General features: G+C 41.1%; 1 non-coding gene across 1 annotated transcript; it reads left to right on the top strand.

Annotated features, from left to right (window-relative positions):
* Window positions 1-2061: 2061 nt before the first annotated feature.
* Window positions 2062-2277, top strand: LOC124527447 (small nucleolar RNA U89). The gene has a single exon (XR_006965896.1). It is a non-coding gene; the product is annotated as a small nucleolar RNA U89 (small nucleolar RNA).
* The last annotated feature ends 8492 nt before the right edge of the window (window positions 2278-10769 follow it).

Here is a 10769-nt window from a genome sequence, read left to right on the forward strand (position 1 = left end):
AGGGGAAGTGCTTCTCCCCTTGCAACCAAGGGGATCCTTAGATCCTGCTGCCCACTCCCGGGGCTACATCCTGCTTCCTCACCAGAGCACCACCAGGCACAGACCTCTGAAACTTCAGACTCTGCTCCACTGTTTATAAAAACTGGTGATATTGAAACCCTCTCCTTTTTCCCCTATCAGTGGTTTGGGGAACCATTTTCTTGTGCAGTCCCCTGCGCATTTTTACTCTTTCCATCTAGCTGCTTTCAGGAGAGGGCTTCTTGCACAAACCCAATGGGCTGCCCACTCTCCTACCCTGCCCCCCGGTCTTTCTGCTCTCCACACAAAGGGCTCTCTTCCCTCTGCAGCACCAAGGCTCTTCTCTCCCCCAGTTCACCTCTCTGCACTATGTACCTCCTGTGTTCTCTCCCTCAAATTATGCAGATTGTTCTGTTAGTCCTCAGATCAATTTCCTAGGTATTCAAAATGGTTTGATGTTGATCTAGCTGTGTTTGAGGGATGAGACAAGCCCAGGGTCCCCTTACTACTCTGCCATCTTAACTACTAGTGTCATAACTTGAGAGACCATCATTCAACTGACTATAGCATAATATTCCTGTACTTTATAGAGTCATTAATATAAGTACAGTGCCCAGTTCAAAACAGGTACTCAGTAGGGAGTGGTTGTGGGTCCAAGAGTGAGTAGGGTGTGAGGAAATGAACTACTGAGTTTGGTACAGCTTTTTTAATAAAAGTTTTACCATAAAGTAAGGGCAAGAGAAGACAGTAGTTGGTAGTAGACAAAAGGCTGAGTGTTTAAAAAAAAAAAAAAAAAGAGTGGTTTGGGCTGGTATAAAAGCTCCCAGGAAGGTTTTACTATAGGGCTGTGAGCTTCAGAGGACATGAGGTGCACACTGATGGTGAGCCCTCAAGGCAGGAACAGATCCAGATGTGATTCCCATGTCTATATGTAACTGGTGCCCAGGGTATGTTTCTAACCTTGCCAGTGAATGCTAGTGCTGGGTACATAATTGTGCCATGTCTGATGAGAAGAAGCAAGAATGAGATTCCTGTGTCCTCTCATCAGTGAGTCTGTTTAACAGTGAGTATAATGATTTCCCTGAGATGTTCTCTCAAAGTCAAACAACTGTCTCCCCACAGGACAGAGCTCAGGCTATGTGCAAGCTGCTGTGAGGTCTGCTAATTATAAGAGGGCATAGGAGAGAGCACAAGAGCCCTTTGAGATTAAAAAAAATGTAGTTTACTTTGAAATTCCTTGGTTAGATGAAGAAATGAGAATGTGCCCACTTTCCCCTACAGGCAGAGAAGCAAGGGTTCAGGAGTTACCTAGATAAAAGACCATGCCCTGAGTACCTGCTAGGTCATCCCTAGCATCCCAGGTTACAACAAGGAGATGAATAAAAAGGGGAGAGTTGGAAGCTCCAAAGTGGGGCACTTAATAAGGGTGGTAATTTATTAAGATTCCAACTCTGGCCTGCAGGTCATTATGAGACATGAACAGCCCCCCAGGGTTAGGGAGTGCCAGCTTGAAAGGAAGCTTGAGTAGCTGGGCAGCTTTCTTGTCTGAATACATGGGGTCACATCTAAGCAGCTTACCATGGCATAGGAGAAGTCCTGAAGGTGGAAAATAAGGCTCAGAAAAATGCAGTCATATTATTTCTTTGATATCTTATTGTTATTTTGACCTGTGGTAAATCCAGAATAATTGAGCTAAAAAATAAAACCTAATTCTTAAATAGCTTAGCTCTAGAAATTCAATCAGGGGAAAAATGTCCCACATTTCACTGTTGGTCTCATATTGTCAAGACTCATTTCTCTTTTGGTGAGTGTCACGGGTCGGGCTCCCTGGAAGACCTTAAGCCCTTAGATAAAGAGTCTTTGAGCCCTTAGACAAGCAACGTGTTAGGAAGCAGTTCCCAGGAAACCTACAGGAGCATGGGAAGTCGGCATGAAAAGGAAAAGAGGCCTAGCAAGGATACGATATCAAGCAAAGCCCCACAGAGGCCAACATGAGGTTAGTTTCTCTTGTGAGCTCTGGTAAGAGTGCAGATCACACCTCATCATGAGGGACAGAGATACAACATTGTTTTCCTGGATCTGTGGGTCCTTGGATGTGCCAGGCACTGGTTTAAGCAGTTTAAATTAGTGACATAGCTGGCCTTGCCTCCATTTCTGCTGCTGCATCAGGTTTCTGGCAGTTGCCTGCAGGGGGGCCCACAGGTGGGGACCAGTGTGGGACTAGGCATGAACTATGTGAGCACAACCTTGAATCTGACACCCAAGAGAAGGGCTGGAATAGTAAGGATGGAGCCAGGGATTGAAACTGGGTGTTATGTAAACCCTTAACACCAACCTTCTCACCTTGGAGAAGTCCTGAACAAGAACCCTGGCTATATCAAACTGCCATGATCCAGGCATCCTAGAACATCTCCAAGATGATTGCCACATCACAGAACCATATCTTTTTCACTGTTGACAACCTTGTGCTGAACCTACAGGATGAAAGTTTTACCTGGGCAATGACAGCCTCATCAAGGGTGAGAAATGAGAGCCTGGTCACCAGGAACTCCATGCCCAGAGAAGAAGTGGATCTGTTTCTCCCCTGATTTTTGAAGAGCAGTTTGGGGTCCAGCACATCCCATCCTGCCTCCAGTATCATGTGATGGTCTCTTCTGCATCTGTCCTCCCAAACCTTTTTGGATGAAAAAGCCTGACCAATTTTCAGTGGAATGATTTTGCTCCTTCCTGTGTTGGTCAGAGGTGCTGGGACAGTGTGATTTCTGAGTGATTTCCTACAGTGTTGATTTTTCCCTCTAGGTTGGGAGGCAGTAACCACCATCTCAGGAATTATCAATAAATTTTTATTACTTAAAAAAAAAATTGGAAGGATGCCTAGGTGGCTAAGTCGGTTAAGCATCCAACTCTTGATTTCAGCTCGGGTCATGATTTCGTGGTGTTGAGATCAAGGCCCACATTGGGCTCTGTGCCGAGCATGGAGCCTGCTTAAGATTATTTTTCTCCCTCTCTCTTGCCCCTCACACACACGCTGTCTAAGAAAAAAAAAAATTATTACATTTAATACATTTAACACATGCAAAGCATTTGGAACAGTGCCGTAAATGTTGGGTTATTATTATTCTTACCACCATCACCATCCCTTCCCCTACCCCTCCCATTTCTCTGGACTTAAAGTAAAACCTCATTTCTCTTTCATTCCTAGGATTTTGTTTTCATTTTCATGCTTCATATTACAAACTATTGTATCTCCCTCCTGTCCCCTATTAGTCCCTCTCCTAAATCTCATTCATTGAGAATCAGTCTGTATGTTCTAAGAGCTGGAGGTGACCAATGAAAGGCTGATTGTGAAGCCATCCATCATGCAGCCCCTTCGTTACAGGTGTCCTTGAAATTCCCCCTGATGTGGTCTCATAGGCTTCTCTTGTGCATTATTAAATTGTGATGATAAATGAGTATGACCGGGTATGTTATTCTTTCCCTGGAGATGTGACTCTTGTAGATGTGGTCTCCTTGGAAATGTTTTCCCATAGGCAAATCTTTGGCAGAGTCATTGCCAATCTAAGAATCCAGATTTCCCAGTCAGTGGGTACTTGAAAAATACAAAGTTCTGAAAGCTAGGAAATTATAGACTTCTGAGGGAGTTATAGTATAATTATAAAGGAAGGAGGGCAGTCTCTGTGCAGGATATCTAATTGTTCTTATGAGGAAGCTGGTTCACATTTTAGAGGAAAACATTCTTGTGTGTATACCAGGGAATTTAGGAGTTTACCTTTGATACTGTATGAGAATGAGTTGGCTAAATATCAAATGATTTTCTTTTTCTTTAAAATAAAAAAAAACAGAATGGTGAGTGGAAGAGGAAGGGAGGCATCAGATAAGCAGTTGCTAAATCCTGAAAGGGATTAGAGGTCAGGATATTTACATTTGCTCCCTTTCTTTCATTTTCCAGGACAGGATTTTTATTGTTTAGAATATATGGAAAAATCATATGCTTTCAGAATTGAAAGCAAGTTCCTTTACTAATTGCCACTCCATTTCATAGATGAAGAAACTGATGCTATCCTAAGAGGATAACTGTCCAAGATCTAAACCTATTTGATGTGAGGGTAGAGACTTTAACATGGCTCCACATACTCCTGGTGCAGTGTTTATTGTAGGATCTCCTTTCCTGCCACCTTTCACACTTGTATTCCAGTCACACTCATTTTCTTTTCCTTCCTCAAGTATTCCAACTTACTCCTTGCTTGGGGCCTTTGGCCATTCTCCCTCACCTGTCATGACTGGCTCCCTGCTGCTCAGACTTCTTCCCAACAGCTTTCTCACCACCTGGCTCTCTCCATCACGTTGCTCTAGTTTAAGTTCTGCATAGCAGTTGGCTATGAGAGAGTTGGCTGATGGAGTTTTTTGCACTTTATCTTTATTGTTTATATCTCCATTTGGAATGTCTGCTAAGAGCCATCGTGCTATATTTCCAGCACAGAACAGTGCCCAGCAAATGGAAAACCTCCAACAAACATTGTATTAAAATAGAGTGAACTGGACAGAAGTCAGGAGCAATGGATAGGTTTCTTTGGTGGTTTCTTGGTCAAGTGAGACGTCATGTAGAGAGAAGTGAAATTGTGGTCTAGATTAGCACAGTTCCGTAGACATAGAACACAAGCCACAATTTTAGACTTTCTAGTGACTATATTGGGAAAAAAATGAAATTGTGGAATTAATCTTAATGATGTACTTTATTTAACCCAATATATCCAAAACATTTTCATTTCAACATATAAAAAATTATTAGTAAAGTATTTGCTTTCTTTTTTTTTTTTTCATACCCGGTCTTTGAAACCCTGCATATAATTTGTACTTAACAACACATCTCAATGTTGACACTGCATTTTGTCAGAAGTACTTGATTTGCATTTATATTTCATAAAATTTACACTTGAAAAATGAGATTCACATTCTTAAAATTTTTATAATAACTGAATTAGTTGTTCATTTTTACATTTAAATTAGTGAAAATAGAATAAAAATTTAAAATTCACTTCCTCAGTCATACTAGCAACATTTCGAGTGCTCAATGCCACAAATGCAAGTGGCTGCACAGATCTCTATTGGTTGCACCAGACTACTGATTTTGAAGTCGCTTAGCCCTTCCTGTCCCGCATCAGCCGTATGGTATAGAGCCTGGTATGTGGGGCAAAGCACTAGGGCCTTGTGCCAGAATAGATGACTGCCTCTAGCCCACCAGTTTCTTGGCCATCATGTTAAGAAATAGGATTTGCTGGGGCGCCTGGGTGGCTCAGTTGGTTAAGCATCCGACTTCGGCTCAGGTCATGATCTCACAGTCTGTGAGTTTGAGCCCCGCGTCCGGCTTGTGTCAACAGCTCAGAGCCTGGAGCCTGCTTCAGATTCTGTGTCTCGCTCTGTCTCTGACCCTCCCCTGCTCATGCTCTGTCACTCTCTGTCTCAAAAATAAATAAAACATTTAAAAAAAAAAAAAGAAAAAGAAATAGGACTTGCTGTATCCTTTTAAGACCTTGAAAGTAAAGTTGCTTTATTCTGATTTGTTCCAGAAGGGCAAAATCAGAGAATTCTCCCAGTGCCCACAGAAAACACATAGTCCAGGGCTGAGCACAGCACAGAACACACATGTGCACATCTTTCGAGGCATCAGACTCACAGAGCTTCTCAGGGCTTAGAAAACACAAAGAGAATCACAGACAGCAGAGGGTCTGACTCCAGAGCAGCCCTGCTCAGATGACTGACATTGAGTGAGCTGCATGTTGTACATGTGCCCCATAGAGGCACTGAAAGTTTATCTGTATGGGAAGACTTTTTTTTCTCATTCTCTGCAACTAACACTCCTTAGAATAGTGTTTTGAGATCCCTACCCCTTCTATGTGCCATCTCATTCTGACTTCTGCTGCAATCTTAGCCTGGCAGCACTGCATCTCCCTTAGTTACCAGGAAGCTTAATGATGCAGGGGGCAGAGATGTTATTTCTCCCAGTTTTCCTACACTTGTCCAGGAGGCCTGGGTATTGTGCTGTGAGCTGATTCTAACAGCAACCCTAAAGGAAATTACTTTGTGGTGTGTGGATCCCTTGGGAGAAGAACAAGGGTCAGCATTATACACTGAAACATTGGATGTCACAGGCTTTGGTCATGGCTCTAAGTTAATTATCAAGTGACAGTGTTTCTCTTCTAAGAACATTAGCAGAGTAACTCTAATTGAGATATCCAGGGTGTAGAATCCCAGATAGCCAGGGTACCTGATGAGTAGACAAAAGCTAAAGTTTGCCATGGAAAAAACAGTCTAAAATCCTCACAGTTTGTAGGTAGCAATCTTCCCAAGTGAACAAGCTATCAGGAATGGAATCCTTAGGATACTTACCTACTTAAATTCCCTCTGTACAACCCCTGGATGGCACTAGACAATCTGGTACCCTTCTGTTTTCATTTTCTTTCAAGTCACTTTTTTTTTTAATGTTTATTATTTTTGAGAGAGAGAGACAGAGAAACAAAGACCATGCAGGGAAGGGGCAGAGAGAGAGGGAGGCACAGAATCAGAAGCAGGCTCCAGGCTCTGAGCTGTCAGCACAGAGCCCGATGCAGGGCTTGCACTCACAGACCACGAGATTATGACCTGAGCCGTAGTCGGCCGCTCAACCAACTGAGCCACCCAGGAGCCCCTCAAGTCACTTTTATAAAGAACCTACTGTGTGCTGGGAATTATGCTAAGCATAGGGAATGAAAGGACATGAACCCCTCTGTCCAAGAGTTCCCAGGCTAGTAGAGAGAGAGGCTTCACACAGAAATTAGAGTATAAATGTGATTAATATGATCCTTTATCATTCAGAGTGTCTGCTACATGTATGGCTCTGTGGAAAACTCTGGGAATACAGAGATATGAGACATAATCTCTGCTCACCAGAAGCTTATAGTATAATCAAGAAAAGTACAGAAGATGTAAAGAAGATAGTGTGGTATAAGATATACTAAAATGTCACAGGTCAAGCCATGTTCTTAAATCCAGATTAACTAGTAATAAAGCTGACTTTTGATACAACTTCTGACTCCTCTATATATGTTTTAATTGGTTCCAAACATGGAGAGAGGCAATGATTAGTCCCCGTAACCAGCACCACAATCCAAGGAGATGATGACAACCAGCCTTTTGTACTTCATAAAGTGTTTCCCATCCCAAATGCCTTTTGTCATATGGGCAACCCTGTTGATAGGCATCATTTTTGTCATCATGTTGCCATTAAGGAAATGGAAACCCAAAGAAGCCAAATGTGCTCAAGATCCCACAAGGAACTTGGACCCAAGTCTACTTACTCCAAGTTCAAAATCTTTCTCAGAATGTCACAGCCTCCCATAGTTTACCTAAGTCACAGTTCTTGCAGTGGGAAACTGTGAGATCCACTGAGGATAGTTGTTTCATCTGATTGTGTGTTTTTTCTTCTTGGAGTTTTTCAACTTCAGTCAGTGAACTCCTTCAGCCTTTCCCTTGCAGTATATCTCATTTTGTTTTAGCAGCTCTGGTGTTTGGTCTTTTTGTCCACCACCATCCATTTCCGGGTCTGCTTAAAGAAATAAACAGTAGCAGGATAGAGGTATTGGCTCCCAAGTCAGATATTGGCTGGATGAAATTGGGGTACAGAAATGTTGCAACCCTTTGAGGCAATGGGCCATTCCTTTTATAAGCCTATGAATCTGTAGTTCATTTAGCCTCATTATTTCTTAGTTAACAAGCTCTGGTTGTGCCATCCTTATGGCTTTATTTTTAGAAGTCTTAGATTATTATAGCAACTGTGAAAAAGGATGGGAAACGAAATCTGGCTCCCAGTATACATCCTGCTTATTTCTTGAATTAAATTTGCCTTCATCGAGCCCTCAGAAGATGTTACACCCAGCCCTGCTATTGATTGAAAGCTGCTACCGTCACACGGTTGTTGATGGGGCTGTCAGGTGATAGAGATGTTTCAGGATACTGCCAGTCCTCCTCCTCATCCAGTTGTTTGTTCTTGGTACCAGCTGGATGTGGGAGGGTAGAGGTGGAAAAGACCAGGTAGGAAGCATGGATAATTGTGACATTTCCTTGCCAAGTGAAACCTTAACAATTTGTGTTGAATCTGATGTTCTAGTCACGGCACTTATGCCTTGTTCAAGCTAATATGACAAGAGAAAGAGATCGTAATGGGACAACCCCACTGTACATCAAAGAGTGGCAATGATCTCAGGAAGTAAATAAAGATGGAGAACTATTGGGCTGCATCAGAGTAGCAAAAGGGCAGGGATGTTTCTCTCACACTATGGTTGATTATAGAAAAGCTCTGAGGGAATTGTAGAGGAAAAGCTAGAGTACTGAGCATGAAAGATGTGAACTTAGGTTTTACTGCTGCTTCCTGGGTCCTACAGCAACCATTTCTCCCCACATGCCCTGCTGCTGTCTCTGAGGGCCTTGCCTGCTATCTTCTCCCCTGCCCTCACCTTGGACTTCTGCCTTTGTTTCTCTACCTGGCACTCCAGTTTCCTTGGACATTAGAACCCTGCCATAAATCGATCTCAGGATTGCCTACTAAGCTCCTGTCCACATTTTCCCCTAGGGAACTGAATTCTGTTTCCCATAAATCCTCAGCCTTGAGGGCCTTTCCTCAACAGACTGTTCACCCACAGCTGTGACAGGAAAGCCAACTTGGCCTTGAGTCTTGGGTACTGGTTAAACTCCACACTTGATCTCTCATCACCTATCCAGACTAAGGCAGATATTACACATCCCTGTTGGACTTCCCAGGTTGTCAACAGCAACATTTACTATAGCTAGTTACTTGTCTCCACCTCCTCCTCCTGCCTGGTGTTGGCTCTTCTTTCACATCCTCACAGGCTCATTGCTGAGGGGCTACCATGCCTATTGCCAAGCTCATCCAACATAGCTCATTTTCCTTCAGTATTTATGGTATTTCAAAAGAAAAAAATGCAAGATGTGGTCATGGGACTGGTGAAGAAATCCGTTTTGCTTTTTATTTTGTTTCCTCAGAAGGAGGATATGACCCAGTGAAGGAGTCCAGAATGGAAGCGATAAAGAGTATTTTGAATAAGTTTAGCGTCCGAGAGTAATAAAGAATTAAGAATGCAGATAAAGGAATACAAGGAATTATTAGAAAAGGGATCATAGTTGAGTCTAGAATTATTATGAAAAAAATTCAAGGAGGGGCGCCTGGGTGGCGCAGTCGGTTAAGCGTCCGACTTCAGCCAGGTCGCGATCTCGCGGTCCGTGAGTTCGAGCCCCGCGTCGGGCTCTGGGCTGATGGCTCGGAGCCTGGAGCCTGTTTCCGATTCTGTGTCTCCCTCTCTCTCTCTGCCCCTCCCCCGTTCATGCTCTGTCTCTCTCTGTCCCAAAAATAAATAAACGTTGAAAAAAAAAATTAAAAAAAAAAAAAATTCAAGGAGATAAGGTTGGTAGAAGGTCATGGAAGGAGATGAGAAAGAGGAGAAAAATAGGAAACAGAAAATGAGAGTTGAGAAGATGAAGGATTTTTTAAGTGACCCCTAATTCTGTAATTAGAGATCATAATGACATGAGCAGTTTTATTTCCTATTCAGTACAATTTCCATAGAGAGTAAAAGCCCCCACAATCCCAGCATATAGGAATCTGAAAAGTCTAGTGGTTTGGCATTTGATGATTTGATATATCTTCTAAAATCCTGTTTTTCAACCACTGAGGCCATGTGCTAACTGTACAAGTAGACATTTTGGTTGAATTTTGGCAGAGGATTTGGGGCAGTGAGTGTATCAGAGACCAAAGATGTCTTAAGAAATGGAAGAGGAAGAAAAGTGAATCAAATGGCCGCCAGACCACTGGTTGAATAACAAAGTTTGTTAAATTTGCTGAATCTGAAAGTCAAAACACTATGGTACAATGGATCTGTCCAATAATATTGAATTTTATATATAATTTTATATATAATTTTATATATATTTATATATTATATATATATATTTTATATATATTTATATATATATTTTATATATATTTATATATATTTATATATATATTTATATATAATATATATATTATATAATAATATATATAATTTTATATATAATTTTATATATAATAATATATATGATAATATATTTATATCCTATTGTATATATTATATCATATATCATAATATAATTTATATCATATCATATCATATCATATCATATTATACAGAGAGAGAGAGAGAGAAGCAGGGTCAAGGGTGCAGCCAGACCTTAGTGATGAGTTTTCAAGTTCATCAGGGACTCCTACAATAATGACATCAACTATTGGGTCTTAGTTGTTGCCATGGTTACTTAGATGCCACCAGGATAACCCTGATCATATTTATCCCATAACTGATGACATTTCAGAGGTGTGTTCCTTTGATTTGAAACCCAACTATAGGAAATACCCTCATTTTAAATTAAGTTTTATAGTGAAAAATTTTCTTCACACTAAGGAATAAAGAACTTTAAAATTATTTGAATAATATGGTAATTTCAGTAATTATGTGTACAGTAGAACACATTTTAATAAGAAAATTTTAGTTTATGAAAAATATAATAGTTACATGTATTTTTCCAGGTTTATTGAGATATAATTGAAATATACCATTGTGTGAGTTTAAGGTGTACAGTGTGTTGATTTCACACATTTATATATTGCAAAATAATTACCACCATAGTGTTAACTAACACCTGCATCAAATCATATAACATTATTT

The sequence above is a fragment of the Lynx rufus genome, unplaced genomic scaffold (genome assembly GCF_022079265.1).
Source record: "Lynx rufus isolate CCGP_SWC_20201006 ecotype Redwood Valley unplaced genomic scaffold, mLynRuf1.p SCAF_5, whole genome shotgun sequence".
NCBI lineage: Eukaryota > Metazoa > Chordata > Mammalia > Carnivora > Felidae > Lynx > Lynx rufus.